This window comes from Larus michahellis, chromosome 5 (assembly GCF_964199755.1).
Source record: "Larus michahellis chromosome 5, bLarMic1.1, whole genome shotgun sequence".
Taxonomy (NCBI): domain Eukaryota; kingdom Metazoa; phylum Chordata; class Aves; order Charadriiformes; family Laridae; genus Larus; species Larus michahellis.
Genome location: NC_133900.1, coordinates 21,363,175 through 21,384,385, shown reverse-complemented (window position 1 = coordinate 21,384,385; position 21,211 = coordinate 21,363,175). Strand labels below are relative to the sequence as shown.

The window sequence follows — 21,211 nt, the reverse complement described above, 5'->3', positions numbered from 1 at the left end:
GTGAGGTAATAAAACCGTACATGCTGCCTCTTGCTCAGGAATTAAGACTCTTCATGCCAAACCATGGAGCATTTTCTCTTTCAAAAAGCAGTAACCCAGCAGCATGATTATCTCTTTGCTATAAGCAACAAACTAAAATTGTTTACGGCTCTAACTACAGCCTATTTTTCAAAGTTTTTTCGCAGAGGCACAGATTTTTGTAGAGGTATTGGTTACAGATGCTTTAAAGTGGGATTAACAAGTAATCGCTCACTTACCAAAAGCAAGATGGAAGGTGGTGCTGACGACGGCGACATTTCACCCTGAACAGAGTTCCCCATATTTTTAAAGGATATCATTAAGACTCTCATCCTGGGATCTGCACTGAGCAAAGCAAGGAGCTTCAATTTAGCTTCACTAGAATTCAGAGGTTTTAGTGAAGTTCGCTGAAGCAGCTGCAGTCTGCCCCTGCTTCGTAAGCTGAAGGACCTATAATTTATACTTGAAACATTTCACTCTTTATGGGTGTACTCACTCCAGAATGTCAAAATACATCTTTTTAATGAAAACTCTAACAGTGGAACACTGAACGGAGTTACACTGTGGCTTAAGGCTACAATAGTCTTTTGCCTTGATTGGATCAGTAACCAAAACTAAATATTAAACACTGTGCATGTAAAATAAGTGTCCATTTCAGGAGTCATTTTTTCTGCCCAAGGCAGTATTTCAACATATTTGTATTCTGCTCTAGAATTTCTTGTTCTGTTTCAGTTTTGCTTTCTTTTGCTTTCAATTCATGGAGCAAAATTCCATGTGGATGTACTCTGCTCTTTCTTGAGGGAAGCAAATACATTTTTAATTAATTTAGCAAATTATACACATTGCTGAGGCAGAAATAACCTTTGTACTAATACCAAGTTCAGTAGCCCTTTCACGGCAGCTGTTAACACTTCTTCTCACTGCCAGAAACTTCCGGATGGCGACTTGGAACAGAGTCTTTCCATTTCACAGCAAGATAAGCAGTTCTAATTCCTTCTCTGTTGGAGCAAGACAACAGTATTTTAGGATGGGAGCGGGGTGGGGGGGTGGAAAAAAAAGACAAATATCAAAATTATGAAGTGAAAAACTCTTAGCTGAAAACCAATACATTCCTTTTCTAAAACCAAGGAAGAAAATTAGATTGAATGAGAGCCCACAGAGTAAAAGGAAACAGACGAAACCATGGGAGAAAAATCAGGGTGGAGAAGCAGCAAGAGTGTGAGTAAGCACCAGGAGCTGAGGGAACCAATAAGAAGGTTTAATCCAGGGGGAGAGATAGAAGTCTATACAAATCATATGCCATAATTCAACTGCAGCTCCAGATGGACAGAAATGAAAGACAGAAAGATATCAAAATGGAAAGAGGAGGGGGAGAGGGAGAAAGACAGAACCACAGAGATTATTTTACTTTAAACCTCATATAGTTTCTTAGACAAAAAAAAAAAGTTTGCAGCTAAAGAATTGTCAGTTGCAAAGTTTATCTGCTATGGCTCAGCTTTGTGTATTTTAGCAATTTTAATTAAAATCTTACATAATTCTAAGTAATTTTTGCTAATATGTTTCTGCTCCAATTTCAGGCAATGAAACATGGTCTTACTCAGACCTCTAAAACAATCAGTAAGTTCCACAACGTGTGTACTGTCAAAAGGCCAAAGCCATAAAACTCATGATTCTCTTACACAATGTGAACAGAGCATTAGACAATATACCGTAGGGAATAATCCTGTGCTGGCAAGGAGACAGACAAGATGACTTAACGGGCCTTTTCTATCAATTTCTATGATGTTATCAGTGCAGTACTTGACCCTTTCTCATTAATCATGTCGGCTGCCACATGGGTAGTTTAAAGAGCTTTGTGTTTTAAGTATCCAAGGAGGTAAAAGATGGCTGTACCATTAGACCATCTGACCTTACCCCTTCCATGCCTACAAAATTAAAAATAAAAATTAGTTTGGGCATCACCTACACGCTCAAGCACATAGGACTTGACTCACCTCTAAAAAGCGCTGCAAGAAGCTGCATCAAATGATCCCCCTATCCCAATCAGCACAAGTTTCTTGAGCCGAGGAGCCACAGCAAACCAAGCTGGTTGTTCCTGTGCAAAGGAAAACAGAACACGTTGGTAGAACAGGGCACATGTAAGGGTTAGAGGATGCCTCTCCTCTCCAGTTCATTGAATTATTTCACACATTTATGCAAGCCAGAAGCATACTTTCTCAAGACTATTAGTCCTGTATAATTCTAACATCTACAAGCAATTTCTCATTTATAGTATTTTCTATGTTTAGACGTTTCTGTGGATGCGTATCTCTGCTGTTGCCTGAACATCTGCAGAAGTGAAAGATGAACAGTTGTACAGAGAGACTCACGGGACAGTTCTCATCAAAGGGGTTCACATGGCTGTCTTAACTTCTCACTTGCCTCTGTCACACCAAATCATCAGAGAATGTGACTTCCAATGGGCCCGAACCACAGACCAGAAATACCAAATAGTGAACAGCTGAACTGATTTATTCCTGATGGAATTTTTTCAGGTGGAAACGTTTCACTGTGGAGATCATGTTCACCTGTTCATAGCACATAGCTAGATTAAACCCAACAGAATGAAACACACCATTCTGTTCATTGGAATCATACAAATGGAGCAAAGAAGAAAATCTGCCAAATTATCATCTTTGATAGTTCACCTAGAGCCATAACCACTCACTTCTCCATTCTGTTTGGAATTGTCTCCTTCCATTAAGATAAATTTTCCCTAATAGCCTCTATCGTGGAATTATTTTGCCTTCACACTCCATGATTCAACTCCCCCACATCCTGAAAGGAAAACAGCTGTCTACGTCCAAAATGCTTTACTGATCCAGCAGAACTACTGTAAGCAAGTCCGAAATTCTTGTTGTTGTTTTATTTGGAGACCTAGGGTAGATTACGGAGTAAAGCATCCTCAACTTGAGCCTCCAGGGGCACAATATTGATTCCTTCTAGCCACAGCGAATTGCGAAACATCTGACATGTGCAGTTCTTGGTGGATCAGCTGCCTTGCCAAGTAAGCAAAGAGGAGATTAAATTAAATAATAGAACTCAAAATATGAAATATCCTCCACTGTTCCAGGATCTTTTTCCTCACTGGTTGCAAGCGAAGGCAGAAAGATGATCCCCCACAGACTGTGCTTTGAGGGCTGGGTATGCAGCTGGCGGGTACTCAAGCCTGTATTTAAAAGCATAGTAGGGGTGGGGGAGAACTGAGATGAGGAGGAAAGGGAGGGTTGCTGAGAAAGGTGGGTTATTTTGGGCCACAAAATTACTTTGTAATCTAGAAAGTGTTTTTTTTTTCCTGGCGAAATGGGAAGTGGGGGGAGAGGGATGGAGAAAGGGAAAGGTTTTGTCATTCCTTCAAAGTAGTTTTAAAAAAAATTAATAAAAAAAAAAAGCACAAAACACAACAAACCAACAAACATCCCCAACTTAAGATATGTGGAATCTAAAGACAAGAAATCTTTTAAAAACCTAAGTTCTGATAGTCTCTCCCTCAGCAGTGCATGGACAAGCTCCGTCACTGCAAACAAACATGAAGTGAAGAGAAAGGACAGGAGTAAAATGGTTTTCCGCCTTGGAAAATGTATCTGCTCTGTATGCATTTTGAGCATGTCCACCACAGTTTTATTAGAGTCTACAAGTGGTCTGACAGTTAACTGATTAGAACAAAAATTATTCTACATAAAAGAGCATCCCTATCAGTCTTCTAAGACCTGATAAATCCCTAGTAAATATGTTAATTAAGAAGAACTAGGCCAACTGAAAGCGGGGATGGTATTTCACTTCTCAATATATTGCTAGGGTAGGAATTTTTTTCTTTGTAAATGAAGTTCACTGTAGATGCCTTACATGATATATTAAAAAAATATACTTTATTTCCTGCCTTTATTAAAGATTGTTCCTCTGACAATACCATTTTTTCACTTGTTTAACCTCCTTTTTGGAAAGTTACTTAAAGTGCATAGAGATTACTTAAAATATGGTTCAGTAGATATCTCTCTCATAACCGTTACTGTATTTCCCCAAGAGACAGCTGAGGGGAATGTTAAACTTAATGTAGTATACTGTATGGCAAAATGAACAGCACAATAATTAAGAAAGCCTTTACATTGTAAGAGAATCTTAAAATGGTCTCAAAAGGATTGGAAGAATGCCAGAAACCCTTCTAGTGAACAAGGTTGTCTTTAATAAAAAGTTGCCTAAAATTTGCCCAATTAGTCGTAAGCCCATTCCTGCTTCTTTTAAACCAAATGAGAATTAAAGACTGGGAAAGAAATATTACAGTTAGGAGCAAAGTATCAGAACAGCTTTTAAACATGAGAAATCTGTTACAGTTACCTGGTTGCCAGGCAGATCTGCAAATACCAGTGGCCTTTATTCCCAACTGTACTGTCTTTCTGAACCTTTTGCTTCACTTGCCTTTCTTTGCTTTCTCGTTGATAAATAACATCACTGAATTACTCTACCTCCTTGATGGGGTGTTGTTAAGATTAATTAGTTAATGTCTGGAAAGTATTACAGAGATAAAAAGCATTATAAAAGCACCAGCTAGTATCTGAGAGCTACAGAAAGACAAGAGACCCTTGTTATCAACAATCCAGGAGTGAGAACAGTATTATAAAAAACAACATGTTGAAACTTGAAGGAAAAGAATGAGCAGGAACAGAGGAGGGAAACCCTGCAAAAGATCGATTCTTAGTTTACGACGACTCTGGACGTTGGCTTGCATTCTCATTAAAGTTAGAGGAATCATAAGTTCTGCCAAATACATAATGTAATATAAAAAGTATTTTAAAATAGAAGTCTTCCTTTCCACAAAATGCATTTTCCAAACTTCTTATTCTGCTCTTCTCACTTACTCATTACAGCTCTCTGTCCTGCTTGCTTATAAAAATGTACTCTCACTGGTTTTCTTTTTACCTTTCTTCTTAGTTGGGCTGTCATAATTCATGCTCGTCTATCTCTTGTATTACTATGTCCCATATCAAGATTAAATCCAGATGAGATTTCCTGCCAAAAGAGAAATAAATTCCTTCATGGATTGGGCCCGTCTGCCTAGAGATGTAATGGGATTGAAAACAATAATCCTGTAATTTTGCTATTGCTCTAGCAAGTATGCTCCCTTCCAATCAATAAATTTTTTTCATCTTCAAATTGGAGTTCAAAAGATGGGAATTTCACGCTCCACCTTTATTCACCAAAAACACAGCACCTGAAGGGCAGACAATCTCAAAGATAAAGATGCCCGAGGGGCTGATTCCCCTAACAGTAAGCGGGAGGCCAAGTTTCAATTGCAGGAGAGGGACGTGAAAAGGACTATAACACCACAATAGTCGGACTGATGCTCCAGGGGCTCTCTCTTTCAGTGATCCAGTGGCAGATGTACCAGTACACGCACACAGTATTGCAAATTTTGTGAGTTCTCATCCAGTCTGGCAGCTTTTGATGTTTTACTTAATTCTCCAAAATGCTGTTAAGTCACATGATTTTTAGATCATACAGTGAAATTTCTCACTCGTGCCAATATGGTGAATGATTTTGAAATGTAAATTCCAGCCAACCAAAAGAAGTAAAGGAACAAAGTTTACTACCTTTAATGCGGTATTCTTCCTGGTTATACAGCGTACAGATACGTAGACACATGCACAAACCTGCACACAAACCAGTCTCACACAGGCAAGGCAGGTTATTTTCTTTCTTTCCCCAAGTACATCAGGATGAAAGAAGAGAACGGCCCAGAGTCATCATCATCCACTTTCTCACTGCAGTCTCTGTCTAATTTAATGAAACACAGAATACTCTCCAATACTCTCAGATTACATATCCTTTTAGCAATTAGTAGGCAGAAAGATGCATTTCAGGACAACGAAGAAAAGGAGAGCTAGAAATTGATCTCATAAAAATCAGCCAGTATATTTGGATGTTTTGCCACCTCATCAAGGAAGAGGGGTTATGGGTATTTTATGTAAAGAAATGAAAAAGCAGTAGGAAAATTCTGGGAAACTTGTCCCAGAAATACTCTAAACAAGGCACATTGGTTCATTTTTTTCTTTTTACTAATGCCATAAGGAGAAAACAGCTGGCCTTCATGGCTATATACTCAGATTTCCAACAGCAAATAGTCACTGGTAAATGAAAAGCACTTGATTGTTAAAAACTTTCAAGGGGTACCCTTTGATTTTTTCCACTAGTGTACAGTACAAGCAAAAATAAAGTGAGTACTCCTCTCTACACATATATATGAATTTTACTCAAACATACTTTACATCCACTTAAAATATACAGCATTTATTGTATACTGGTGATTGATTAAACAAAACTTGGTGCATTACTAAATTCAGAACTTTATCAACATCTAAATATATAATAGGATACTTTTGCCAGCAAAATGTACAATCTGACAAAAAGTAGACTTTAAAAAGTCCCTTTTGGGTTCCTTGAGCTCACTGGCATCAGTTATGCTCCTATTCCCTGCCTTTTTCCCCTTTTCTAAAAACACCCCACAGTTCTTGTCAACCTTTGCCAGACTTTACATGACATGTATTTAACCAGGCTATGGGCAACCAAAGCACCATGTCTGCTTCCTTGAAATATTGTTAAATTCAATTTGTGTAATTTCTGCAGCCTTCTTTATGTTCCTAGATTTGTAACAAATATCCGTCTATTGAAGGCTGAAAGAATTCAAACTGTCTTGCGATGACATGTGTGTGTGAGTTGCCCTTGAAAAGGCTGGACCGTACTATGTAATTTTACCACCTTCCGCACTGGCATCAAATACACGCCTGCATCATGTTCTCAGTGGGAAACGGCCCATTAGGGCAGAAATACACCCAATGTTTTTCTTTTTCGTAACAGCTAATTTTATTTGTCCCGTTTAGCAGTCAGCCACTGCCATTTCTCCCTTGAATGAAAAAGGCCTCACTGGATGCGATCTTTTGCTTGGGTTAACCAGCCCAGCTTCACTGAATTAAAACGGCGTATTTCAGAACATAGCTCTTCTCATTCAGAAAAGATGAGTAATTCCACCTCCTAAGCAAACCAATAGCACTCACTAGGAATCCTTTCAGCACAAGCTTTAAAGCAAATCGATATCCTGACAGTATAGCACAAAACATTCTGGGGAAAATGTGAGATCATTTGTACAGATAGACGTACTAGATGCAGCTACAGGACCGTTCTGCTATTTTCCCACTGGTATATCTGTGGTAGAAGTAAAGAAAGAGCTGTGATCTTCAAGGAGAAAGCAACAAACATGACCATGCGACAGCCTTCCAGCATTAGCTCCGGAGGCACAATTATCCCAGAGGAGAAAAATCTGGATTTCATAAAAAGCATTAGCTACCAAATATGTGACCACAGAAATTGCCAACACCAACTATTCGACCACAGAATCCAGGATACTTTAACCACAGCCGTTCCCAATTTAAAGCCAGAAATATTAATGTAATATATCTAAAATAGTCCAATATATCACATGGCAAATCCCAGCAAGGAAAGGACTGCTTCGTTTGCCTTCTCCCACCTGGGAGAGGGTGGGCTGGGTAAGGCGCTGGCTGCCAGCACATTCCTGGGGACTGGCAGCACGGGCTGTCTCGCTGGGGCTGAGCTCCGGCCAGCTGGCAGGAACCACAGCCCACTTTCCGCTTCCCTCTCTTCTGAGTTCCTTTAGCTTTTTTTAGGAAATTATTCTGAAGTCCTTTTCTCCACCCAGATTAGTCCTTGGCAATCAGGAAAAAAAGAAACCAAAATACACCGGAAGGAATAGAAAAGGACTGCTTTTATGACATGGCATTTTTAAACATTTACAGCAAGAGACTGAGAAATCTGCCTTAACAGAACAATCAGACATCAGATGTCAAAAATCTATTTTATCTTATATACTGGTTGATGTAATGGGACAAACCTATTTCCTTTTAAATTCCATACAGCAGCATATTTAGGCCAGTTATCTCATTTTTCTTAAACATATATGCATTTTTTAATAAAACAGAAAAGAACCACCTGCATTGGCACAGCCATCTTCAACTGCAGGCAACCATGTAAGAGGCCAGAGAAGACTGATCACTTACGCCTCACTTCCTCCTCTGGCTTCCTCCCCTCAATACACACTAGAGACCAGAGACAGGAGCACACAACACACACAACAGATGAAATATGTGAAATACCAACATCATGTGTCACTGGAGGAACCGTGAGCACCCTAGGGTTGGGCTAGTCTGGGTGCAAAATTCAACTGTGTACGGCTTTCAAAGGGCACCTGCTAGAGTTGCTGATCCATCTTATTCATGGGGGAATAACCCAAGCCAAGGAATTGCCACCAGGCTGTCAGTACAGGCCCAGCACCCCTGTTCTCCCAAGGTCTTCGTGCCACCAGCTGGGACATCGCAATCCAGTTCTTCTCCTAAGCTTCAGCATTAGAATGTGTTGGAAGAAGCAGGTGAAACACACAGTAAGCACTATCAAAATGGCCCAGCTTTAATCCCAAACTAAAGTGAATTAATTCTGGTATATAAATCTTTTAGACTTTAGTACAGACAAAACAGATTTTTTTTTATTAATTTTTTTTTTTAGTAAAGCAAGTCTTCCTGCATAGCAGCTGTAGATAAATTATTCCAGCTGAGAAAGTCCAAGGGGCAAGACAAGCTTTACTGACCACAGTTCAACACCTATGAATAATGCCAGGCTTGTCTCCACCACCTTGTGGCAATTTAATTTCCCCCAAATATCTATCTGCCCATGCAGTTTAACTGCATGTGTACAAATATCTGCAGAAGCAAAACTCACTGACTCCCAATGCATTTGCAGGAGCCACCTTTGACATTCTCCTATTTTCCAGCTATGCACTGAATTAGTTGCTTTCATATTCCTGTCTTGACAGGTAAACCAGATTTCTTTTTAAGATGTGTTAGTTCAATTCACTTAATATAAAATATCTGAAAAACACCATTAGGATGACAACACCCAAGTATCTCCCTTTACTGTCTGCCAGCATTAAAATGAATGAACAAGTACCTGGTTTTTAATGCAGTCCTAGGAAAACTGAAAATAGAGAATCACTTTTTATGGTGATGGAGGGACGAGATACATACTGATTATTTAGCCCCATATCAGTAGTGAATGAGTAGTTTATTCATGTTACGTATGTTATTTTCTTTCTGTTCCACAGCTGCTTGTCAGTGGCCTCATCTGAGAAGAGCATCACGGGAGACTGTCAGAAGGTGCCTGACAGTAGCGTATGTTGAAGCATTTGAGATTTGGGGGAAGGTTTTAGTTTGTTCAGGCAGAGGAAGCTGACTGTGAAACGGCAACACAGGAATCTGGGGAGAAATGCACTCCATGCAAAAAAAAAAAAAAAAAAGAAATGTAAAAGCCATACATTTTTCAATGGAGTACAGTAAGGCGGCAATAACACAGAACTGTGTGCTGCCAGTGCAAGCCTAAGGAGACAAGCACGTAACAACTGCCTCCAGTAACAGACCAGGCATCACAACTGGGATCAAAACACTCCAGCGGACACTATTAAATGACCCAGAGCTAAACGTTGACAAGGCACATAGAACTTTCTGTGCAAAATAAGCTGGTTTCTGGAAGAGGGATGGTCCTCTGCCATTGCAGACATTATTGAAAATCCAAAATGCTCTAATAAAATCAAATTACATGGAAAGACATACAGATTTCTAAGTTAGAATTACAAAAAATACACTGTAGCTAACATCATGAACTGCAAAAGTGCTCAGAATTTGGAGAAAAAGATGCAAGAACTATGAAGAGTTTTACCAAAACTCAGTTAGCTAGAGCCAGCTTAACGCGCATGGAGTTGAAAAACGTGACAATACCCACCATTATCTCAAAACAATTATTCAGAGAATACAGGCTCTCAGAGAAAGATTAATGAACTATCAGTTAGAAAACAATACGGGCCATTTTTCTTTTGTACATCTAAAACAAGTGTAGAAGCTAACATGACTGTATAAAAAAATGCTCTTATTTCTCTAAGAAAAATCACAAACAGTAGAAGATGAATGGGTAAAGACTCAGGACTCCCATTAAGGAAGAGTATGTGTATCAGTCAACAAGAAATTGAAAAGATGTGATGTGTAGCCATCTCAAAGACAAAAGAAGAACCTGCTGCACTGAAAGCAGTGCCACCTCTTATCAATGAGACAAACTTACTGGAAAAGAGGGACAGCAAAGCAATTCAGGAAAAAGCTGGCTGCTTTTGCAAGGACTCAGGAAATCCTTGGAATGCAAAATACAGTTCAAAAAGTCTTCCCTGGTCATACCAGAGTGATCCTGATCTTAAGAAAAAGTTAGGTTCATAACTCTGAGGATTTCCATACTGAGCAGAGGTCACTCCTTGCAGGTCACCGTCACAGAAAAATAAGCATTTTATTTCTAAAAAGATATATGAGAACCAAATAAAAATGTACAAGAACTTATGTTTCATAACATGGAAGCATCTTCAAGTGAGGCTGATGCAGAATTATTTTATAAAATGAACACATCTGAAAGTTTTTATTGCAAAAATCAGAACTTGTCATCATGTCTTTCAGAGAACCTCTTTCCCAGAGCGCCATTTGGGTTCTGTACAGCTTCCACATCACTTCACCAGGAAATACAACAGTTGCAAAGAGAAACAATTTCTACATAGAACCCATTTATGATTTGAGGGAAAATGATGCAAAGGTATAAGTAGAAGTTGTATCAACACTCTGAGTCCCCCCCTCCTTCCAGCACCCCCTTCCTTCAAGCTCCCCTTCTTCTCCCTTACCACAGCAACACTTGTCCCTTACAGTCACAAACAAGTTTGGGCTAAAGTGAAAAATCCCCATCACCAGGATTATGCAAAAGTGAGTCATGAAAGTGAATGCAGCAAAGGGATACAGGCTGGCAATACCAAACATGAGGAGACTACCAGTATGCAGTCAAGGAAAAGATATATACGGTTCCTTGAAGCAGCAAACTGCATAAGCTTTTTTTTTTTCCCCCCCTCCTAATCCAGATTGGAATCTAGCAGGAGTATCAGATTTGCAGTTTGGAGGAAAGGCTAGGTTCTGGTAGGCTGTACTAGCACTAGTCACACAGTAAAATTTTCTACAGCGCAAATAAAGGTATCACAGTTTGCCTTTAAATTCTGCTCCTTGTTAAATACTTGCAGCCAGAGAGCTGAGCATGCTTTCGCTTACATACTACAAAAAAATATATATAGCTCAGCTGTTATAATAGAGGAGTTGGAGGAGGTGAAATTCTCTGGTACCACTGAAACATACCGGTTGTTCTAACTAACAAAGGTTAATAAAAGCAAAATGTTTTTAAATATAAAAACTTTAGATTTATTGTCTCCATGCTGTGTGCCAGCTATCATGCAGTCATGTAAGTATAAAATAACGATTTGCAGTTGCACCTTCTCAGATGATGAGGCAAAGGAACATAGGCAACTTTTCCTGAAAACAGAGACTCTACCTAATTGGCAAAGGATGAGCAAAGCCTCTATAATGGTGTCGTCCAAACAAAAAATCTCAGCCTCTAAAACAATATGACAACAATGTAATAGCTTTTCCTCTCACAACATTCCTATCAGAAAAAAAAAAACCAACCAAAAACTTGATTACTGAATAATAATTAATCCCAGGATCCCACCTGATGAGAGTGCCAAAATTGCTTGAACTTTTCCTATCCAAAATTAACTGCAGAACAAGCAGTCCAGTTGTCCAGGATTTTTTTTACTGTTAAAACATACTATAAGTATTGTTTAATTCTCCCACTTTCTGAATAGCTGGCTAAGGCAATGGAAATCCCCTGTCATGTTTATCTGTTCCTGGATCCTTGTTATTAGTCCTTCTAAATGCAAACCAGCATTATCGCATTCTGAGCACCTAAACAAACTATCAGTGTCCCAGGGAAGCAACGCATATGCCACAGTCTACTGTAAAAAAAATGATCATAATAGGAAAGGCACACGTCTATTTTTTATTTTTCCCCAGCTATTCACTTTTAACAAAGAGTCCTGTGAAAAAGCCATGTTGGAATATCGATTAGGGAAAACAAAAACAAAAACCAAACAACATCACTGAGACGACATTTGGTTTCTACGCAACTGGAGAGTGGAAAACATTCACCTGTGCACAGTCAAAAAATAAAGAGCATATGTGTGTCAGTATTTTTACGTTTAGAAGGGGAGTTCAAGGAGAGGTGGGCTTAGAAAGAGAGTATGTTTAAAGAACGAAAGTAAGGAAGAGCAGTGGGTTTGGAAAAGCAAAATTTTTCTTAGAAGAAAGAGACAATTCCCCATGACTGCATATTCCACATATTCAGACTAAGAAGTGGACTCTGCGAGGTGTTAAGTGTTCTGGCTTGGTTCCAACAAACCACTTCATCGCGTACTGAACTTTAACTACATCCACAGTCCCACAGAACATCAATTAAGCTGATCTTAAAAAGACTACTTGAAAATGCTTGAAGTCACATGCTCGTAACTCCTGTTGGACTGGAGCAAATCAGCAGCCTTTAAAGCCACCTCTTATCTGACAGGCAAGTGCAAAAGCTGCTACAGCTAAGGGAAATTTAATTTGAAAATGGTCTGCCTTCAAAACCAGGTTTCATGAAAGTTTTGTATTCCTCATTAAGATTAAAAATCCCAAAAACATCAGTCCGCCTATTCTCCTGTTACTAAGCGCAACAGGAAAAAAAAATAATAGCTCCCACTCTCTCTTCCCACTTCTCCTCCTTCCCTAATTCTCCATTTACCCCCCCTTTTTTTTTTCATTCTATAATTTTGGGTTTTATTCCTCAGTTTTGAGGAATTACAAAGTTGCAGGAAGAAAAAGCGATGGGACAAGTCTTTGTTAATTCTACCTTAGGAAAGAAGGAAAAAAAAAAATGAGGAAGGCATTAAAATGTCTACATGTTATATTTAAAGTTCTGACATTAAAAAAGAATTATTCTAGCCTGACTAAATGAAATATTTTTGCTGTAGGTGTAAGCGTGTGTGAGGTTGTAACTTTCTGATTTTTTGAAGCTGTCTTTGTAATCAAAGTTGGCACTAGTTTAAAATAAAATAGCACTCTGAAATACTAAAGGTCCAGAATAAACATCAGTAGCGCAAGAACTGCAAACGCAAGTGCAACAAGGGAGCCAAGTTTATCTGACTCTCAGCCCAGAGAATCCTGCTTCCCGCTAACCGGTGTCTCCTTTCTCCTAAAACTCTGCTTTATGTTGCTGCGAGACAGCTGGCACAGAAATCACCCCCTGAAAGTCAATACGCTGGCTCTTCAACTTCTGTTGCTACATCTAGAAGTCGTCGGGGGGTCTGCATAGCTGTAGTCCCACCACGCAGTTGGCTCACACACCGTACCAGCCAATGCTCTGGGGGCAAGAGAGTCCTCAGAATCTCCTGAACATGTTCCTCACACCAAGCAAAAGGTTTGCTGGGTGAATTTTGAACTATGTATTATTAATAATTCAAAGTCTAACAAAAAGACAATGAATAGAGGTCAGCTGGAGCTCAACAATTTAAGGGCTTCACCTATAGGAAGTAGAGCAGGAGAAGAAAGACGTCGTTTCACTCCAGTCTGTTCCTCAGTTTCCACTTGCAGGTACTTCTCTTTGTCATGAGTTGCATGCTATCAGCTGTTTTAATATGGGGACATGCTATTTACCACGAACTACATCCTGGAGAATTCCATGTGGTTTTTCCCCCCGCAAGCAGTCTCATGAATAAGACATCGCAAGGACGATGAGAGTGACTCAGACACAGGTGACTTGCTAAATGACAATGAAAGAAGAAAACTCAACCCCAGTGTTTTCACAGTCACAAACTACTCCAGATGGAAAGGTCTAGCAGAAGATGGTGTGTGACGTAACAATCCTGATGTGGAATTTAACTAGCACAGCAACCATTTCTATCAATGCAAATTCAACCTCCCCGAAAAGCCCAGCGTGAGCCCCAGACATTGGTTGCTTCTGACGGCAGGTACAGAAGACACAGGACTCACCCCCCAGAACACAGAGCTGTCCCCACCCAACCCCTCCCACTATTTTTGTCAGTATCAATATTGCTTTGGAAATTTGGGAAGCCTCTGCACATCTGTGGTAAAAGCACTGGATCCAGCTTTATGCATACAAAAAAATTAAAAATAATAAAAAAAAATCAGTCTGAATAATGTTACGTGTCTCTGGAACACAATGAATAGACAGTATTTAATAAGAAAAGCATGAAAAAGCGAGACACTGTTTAAACGCAAACAGGTATGATTAACCTAAGCTAAAATACTTTGCAACGTGAAATAGCGAAGCTTTATACATTGGTGATACTCGAAATCTTTTCAACCTACTTTTTAGCATACACAAACCAAATGTTTTATAAACTTTCCTGAAGAAACAGAAAAAGTTATAGTTGCTTCCTCCTGAGCTGCTTCCCTGAGCCACCTATCAGCAGGAGCAATTCTGTCAGATGCAAAAGGAACAAGAGTTTTAGGGTCCTGTGTAAAGTGAAAGCGTTTTATATCCACTACCAGCATATTGTCTGCAAACGTTTTCCCAGTTGAAGCATTCTGTTAAGAAATGTTTTGAGTAGACAGACCCAGCCATGTGATATGACAGAAAATGTTTGAGAACTGGCAATATTTAAATTAAGCTTACGTACTTCCCACTATTTTGAAACCCTTTTTTGGAAACCTATTCTTGATCATAGCTGCACTGTTTCCTCCTATTGATACCAAGTTTCAAGATGGCCACCTCAGATTACTACAAAACTCTGCTTCATTTTTTTTTTTTGCTTATCTTTTTAATATCAACCCATGATGTCAGATTATTACCTGTTCTTATTATTAAAACCAGTAATTAAAAATCCAACCTTCCTAATTGCAGATGAAAACTTAAAAATATAATGTGATTGCCAACTAAAAGCGTTAACTCATACTAGGGAAGATAAGGAAGATAAACTAGTAAGAAAAAAAAAAAAATCTAATTTTAATCCAGCCCTCTGTCTCCTGGGACAAAACTTTTTCTTTTCTTTCCCTTTTTTTTTTTTAAATCTGTATAGGATTGACAAATCTGAGCTATAGAGAAATTACAAAAGGATCTGGTATAAAATTCTAGCATTTTACATTTACTGTCTTGCCAGCTCTTTTTAAATTGGTGGTAACATAAAACCATTTATATTGGTGCAGTGTATCGAAGCACAAGAGAAGAAAGCCATGTAAGTTTCTTGTGTATTTTAATTCTATGCTGATTTCTGATTTTCTATCAGCCAGCTATGAAGTTGACTGTTTCCTCAAGTCCTATGTAAATTACTAAGGTTATTCTTTGTATTGTTTTGTTTCTAAAATGTTCTCAATACTAATTTCAACACAGGCAGCTAACAACAAAGTTTCAGTGGGAAAAAAAAAAAGCAGGTAATAACTAGCTTTGGCTATTTTCCATAACTACATTTGTACGTGAATTCCTGCATCTGCACTGTACCACCTTATTTTCTGTTTGACTCAATTATCAAAACCCATATTGTGTGCAACTCAAAGTAGCTGGATTTGCTTCTATCTAACAGAGGTTGGTCACAGAGAAGCGGAAGGACCGTGCGTTGGACTTTCAGTATTTGTCGCTACCACTTGCAGACGCACAGCCATGATGCACATTCTCTTTAGCCACTGCAGAAGTACTGAAGCTTTTCAGGAGTACCTTTCATCCATCCATAGAGCCCCACATGATATCATCTAAGTGACAAAACATTTTGATTACAGTGGTAAAAGCCAATAGTTGTATCTTATTTACGACCATGTAAACCCCAGCCATTTCATAGTAGAAATACAAATATCAGTGCAAAGATCTATGTCATCACACTTTTCTTTTTGAAACCCATTTAGAAACGTCATCCGTTCTTTCACTGCTTGGTCATTAACCAATGTTGAGAAATGCAAAAGCAAGACTAGAAAAGCAAGGCGAGAATGTTTTCTGGAATATTGTCCTTTTTACAAATTGGGTTACATCATTTACATGTTTAATCTCTTCCTGCCTGGAAGCAGAGTTTACAGCTCTCTCTCAAACTATTACTATGCTACACACCTGCAATGCTACCTGCTCATTAGCTAACTAAAACCAAGATCCTCCACCTGGGAACATTCCCAGCAACAGACTGGGGGGGTTTGGAAGGAACAAGGCCCCTCATTCCCCAGCCTGTGGGATGATAGCAATGCAGCATTGTGGCAGCCAGTACCGCAGTCCTGAGGGCCCCAGGCCGCACTGCTTCCTGCTGGGAGGGTTACGGAGCAGCCAGAAAACACACATTGGCAGCAGTCTGCTGGCACAGTCCTGGCTGCTCCTTGACTGACATCTATCTACTCTGGCCCCCTGGCTGTTTTCAACCATTTAATATAGGTAAACCCTGCAGAGAGATATATTGCTGCATGCAGAGGATTACCAAACCTGTGTACGGATCAGGGAGGGGCTCCTACATAACCCTGTAGGCAAAGACAGGCTGAAGTCAAAGTCTTTCAAGCCTGAGTAAGTACATTTATACCAACCCATACATGGAAAAAGTTCTAAAGGATGTATCCAGCAGCAAAGCAGGAGCAACTACTGGACTTTCCCCTATGCCTTCCTATCCCTGTAGACTACAGACATGTATTGAACTATCCACTGTTGTCTTTCAAATACTTTATGTCTCCACAAGAAACATGAAGCTCATACTCTTCTCTTCCACAAAGCTCGTGCATTATCTTTCTTGAATGATCCGGTTATGACAACCCTGCCGTTTTCATGATTCATTCTTTGTATTCATTTCTTGTTCTGTCAGATAGTTTTACCAGCTGACTGCTTGACTTGCTTAAGTGATCCGTGCTTATTTAGGACCCATAAACTACTCCTCTAGCATAAATTAAAATGGCTGCCAAGATTATTTCTGACACTATCAGTTCTTCATCAGAACACAGAAATGGCCCTATTTAATTTCTTCCACTATGACAGAATGACAGTTTTGATAATGGTGTGTTGAGCAGTCAAATCCCCAGCTGTAAGAGCTGCACCAAACGCATACGCATTCGCCTACTTTTGCAGGGGAAGTAACGCACAGCACTTCCAGAAAGTTCATTATCTAGGCTCAAGATGCAAACGTCAGTTCCAAATCCTAGACAATGTGCTAATAAAATCCAACCTATACTACAACAGTTTTCCAAGGACTCTTAAACCTACCCTCCTCCCCATAGCAGCCGGAGAAAAGCTATTGCAGAGCACAAATAAACATCAGTCAGCTCTGGAATTACTGCCACAGAGTGCTCTGCATGGCTGGCATATTTTCTGTGTTGCTTGCAAAGCAGCAGGCATCTCCCTTTGTTGCCGATGCAGCTTGTTTCCAATCTCTCAGCATGGCTTTCTCAGCCACTTGCTCCTGAAACTTAAAAGGAAAACAGTGCACACTTAATTTGAAAAACGCTTTGCAGATTTCGTAGCAGAAGGGGCTGGGTAGGTTGGAGGGGGTAAAAGAAACTGCTTCGCAGTGTTATTGAGGCCATGTGTGACGGGCTAAACGAAACCTTCAGGCAATTCTGTCACAAGTTATTTTCACTTCTTACAATTTGCACAACCTAGTGGGTGGCCACGTCTATCCCTTCTCCTTGTTTTTCAACAAATGAAATGTGGAGGATTTAAAATTTTTTTAATAGTTTAGCTCACAGCAGTTACGCCTTTATTGTTTTCGGGTTGACTATGTGCAACTGAACAAGTTTCCTCATTAAACTTAAACACAAAAGCAGATGATGATCATGCTGATGAGGCTCCTTGTAGTAGTGGATTTCTTCTACGTATCAGGCTATATTCATCTTTCATTCTGCTAAGAAAAAGGTCATGCACTGTCTTAACACACATCATGGAACCAGAGTGTAAATGCAGAGCCAAAACACCAGCCTTTGTCCAAGATACTCAAGCAAAAATAAACACAATCTGAACAAAGTTGACAGTAAAAATAATAAGCAAGTATCATTCCTCTTTCCTTTTCACACTCAGGCAAAGGTCAAGATTGAGATAAACATAAATAGGCTTTTTTTTCCCCACACTTGAAGCATAGTATAGGACAAGGCTAGGGCTGTCTTCACAGTCTATGCAGATTAAATGGAAAGGTTACACAACAAAAGTCTTGGTCTTGATGGCATACACAGAGATGGGACTGTACTCCAAATAGGGAAATTTGGGGAAAAGAGCCTCAGGGAGACATAAAAAAAGCTTCACATCTCCAGTCTGTCTCACAGCTCAATCTGTTAAAATGGGTTTTTCCTTTTGCCTGTTGATTAACAGTATTATCTTTTTCATTTCTGAGCACTTGCAAAGTGCAGAAGCATGTATTTAACTCAGTGATCAATCTCTCCCTAAGAATCAGGAGTGGACCTTTAATTTATTATTATTTTATTGCTTCACTCATCTTCTCTAATTTCAGCTACTCAGCATTTCTGTGTGAGTTGAGGACACCATTTTTGACTCATTCCGAAGCAGCTAGCCTACACAGAAAAGCAGTTGTTTGGGAGTAAAGCAATAAGTTCACATACATTTTTAATATCTACTATAAAGAATTTCCAACAATGGAAAGTAGAAAGACAGTTCTTTCAAACTGTTCAGCATATCTATGAGATATTAAATTGGAGTTCTGGTAAAACAATCACTTATCCTATTCCCCATTTAACTAAAACCTAGTCAAGCTGTACTCTGGGGTAAGTTTTAGAATACCATTCTTCAGAAAGGGGTCAATTCATGCAACACAGTTCAATCCCAGCGTATTAGAAAGGGTTTGGATTGTAGCGTTACTCCCAGGGAGACTGCCTTCTGGAAATTGATATTCCAGCATGGCAGTTGTTTTACCTCTAAAAAGCGCAAAGCCTTTATTGAGTGTGCAATAAATATATATACACGTGTCCGGTAACAAAGAAGGAAGTTGGGCTGTTTGCTTCTCTTTCTCTACTCTGGTTCTACATTTTTCCATCCACTTATCCAAATTCCAAGTCTCTTTTCATGCTTCTTAATCCCCATCTCTTAAATTCTTTACCAAGGCAATGCCACTCTTAGCTTCCCTCCAGAATATAACTCCCACTCCAAGCACCCGTCTTGTTTCTTACCTTGATATAATGTCTTTGACTCCCTACACACTCTTCATTTAATCTTTATTTCCCAAATGCTAACCCATTCTTATCCTATCTACCCCTAACTGAATTTCCTAAACCATTCCAAGACAATAGTCCTTTGTAGTTCTTAAAATACTGTAACCAACCACTGACAGTGACCTTTTTTTTCCAGTGCAGACCTTGTTTTCCAAGATTTCCCACTATTTAAAACAGGTTATGCTCTTTTAAATCAGTGGATTACACTTGAGCCTGCAATGCAAAAATCGAGTTACACAATTTTACCTGCTTTTGACTGCTTTCACATACTCTTAATTTGCCATCAGCCTCTACAACATATTTTTTATCAAATATCGCTGCCTCCAGAGAGAAGAAAATGTATATATTTGCATACACATGTATGCATATACTTATGTATATGTTCAAATATATAAAATAAAAAACAAACTCAATGTTGTCAACGATTCTTTCTAAAATGAAAGGTGCAAAAAATCAGTTTGTCATTAATTTCCAAGTCAAACCCACAATCCACAAATTTGTTTTGAGATACTTAATTAGAAAAGCTGAGCCCCAAGAAGTGCTTTCACTATACATCTATCAGAGAAATTAATTAGTTTCCATAATCAACTATACAGTGATGAATAAAATACCCTCATTTTTTCATCCATAATCTTCAAGTTCTTGGCTAATTGGATAGTCCTTTGTGTTCAGTAAGTATGTCTGATTGTGTTCCAATTCTTAGCAACACCAAAGTTAAACAGCAACACATCAGTACCTCCCACTGTGTTTGGGGAAAGTCATACCTGATGTGAAAGGTGCAGGCCAGGGCTACCAGGAGAACAGAGAACTTCTTCTTAATGCTGGGATAAAAAGAATTTACTTTGTCTGGCCTTTTCCAAAAAAGGCATTACATACAAATACCATCACAGAGTAAATATCAACAAGGGCAGAGAACTGCTGAAGCAAAAGATCAATGTTGGTGTCAAAGCAAATACAGGCCACAAAGATGTGGTTTTTATCCAAGTAGAGAGGAGCACACAGCAAGGTCTTGTCACAGTCTGCCCTCAGGACACAGACAGAGCACGCACAGCAGGACCGGGACTATCGGGAACACATTGCTCACCGCAGCTACCCAGAGTCAGGACAACAGAAGTGCTTTCAAATCACCTGCAGGGATTTCCCAAAGGGAATCATACCCTTCTCATGTCATAGGACTGGAGCTGAAGGGCCAAAGGAGTGTCTTTCCCTGCTCTAACTGCTCTGTGTTTTGCCAAATCTCTCCTTTATTTTATCTTTCTTACAAAAATAAGAAAAAACTGCCAACATGCAGGAACATTCTCTGCTTCAAATACAATCTGGCAAGGCTCGTGAAGGATGATGATTGATGTTTCTGAACAATCACCTTGAAATTTTATGAGCCTGTCAGTTAGGACGTTAGCGAGACCAGGTGCGTTTCCTATTCTGAAATTTTAACTGGTTAAGTTTTACTACTACCAATAAAGTTAGAGATTCATATAAGGGCAATTCTAAGAAGGACTAATACTTCTGATTTCAAAAACATCCTCAGAATTTGTCTGACTCCTTGGCATAGCTGGAGTCTATTAAATTTTTAAACTTGAAACCTCAGCTGATTTTATTTTGTAAGACTTCAGAAGTTTGGCATTTGTGCTTGGCTTGCATTTGGTTACTATCAGTATGAAGTAGTTGTTGACCCTCTCTGTCTGAAGCATCATAGTTACCATTAGTTTAAATTAGGAATATGGTTTTTTAAAGTATATCTCTATTACTTAGATGTACGAAGTATACCTGTTTGGGGATAATTGTTTATGGAGCACAATTACTGTAATAAAATTTGTATTTTACTGTTTCATTTATCATTTTGAGTCTGATCCTTTTTTCTAAGGGTGCGCTGTGAGAACAGTTAAGGACTACAAAGGATGCTAAGTTTACCGAAAGTCATCAGTTCTTGCATAAATTATTAGTACTTACTTACATCATAATCATAGAATCATAGAATCTTCATGGTTGGAAAGGTTGGAAAGGACCTTTGAGATCATCGA

General features: G+C 39.1%; 1 long non-coding RNA gene across 1 annotated transcript in view; it reads right to left on the bottom strand.

Annotated features, from left to right (window-relative positions):
* LOC141743971 (uncharacterized) overlaps window positions 1-21,211 on the bottom strand; it is a 238,548-nt gene that overhangs the window by 49,973 nt on the left and 167,364 nt on the right. Inside the window, exons 3-4 of the long non-coding RNA XR_012587292.1 lie at window positions 2,013-2,113; window positions 894-1,016 (exon numbers count right to left, since the gene is read on the bottom strand). This is a non-coding gene — a long non-coding RNA (uncharacterized LOC141743971). The remainder of the gene's footprint in view (window positions 1-893; window positions 1,017-2,012; window positions 2,114-21,211) is intronic.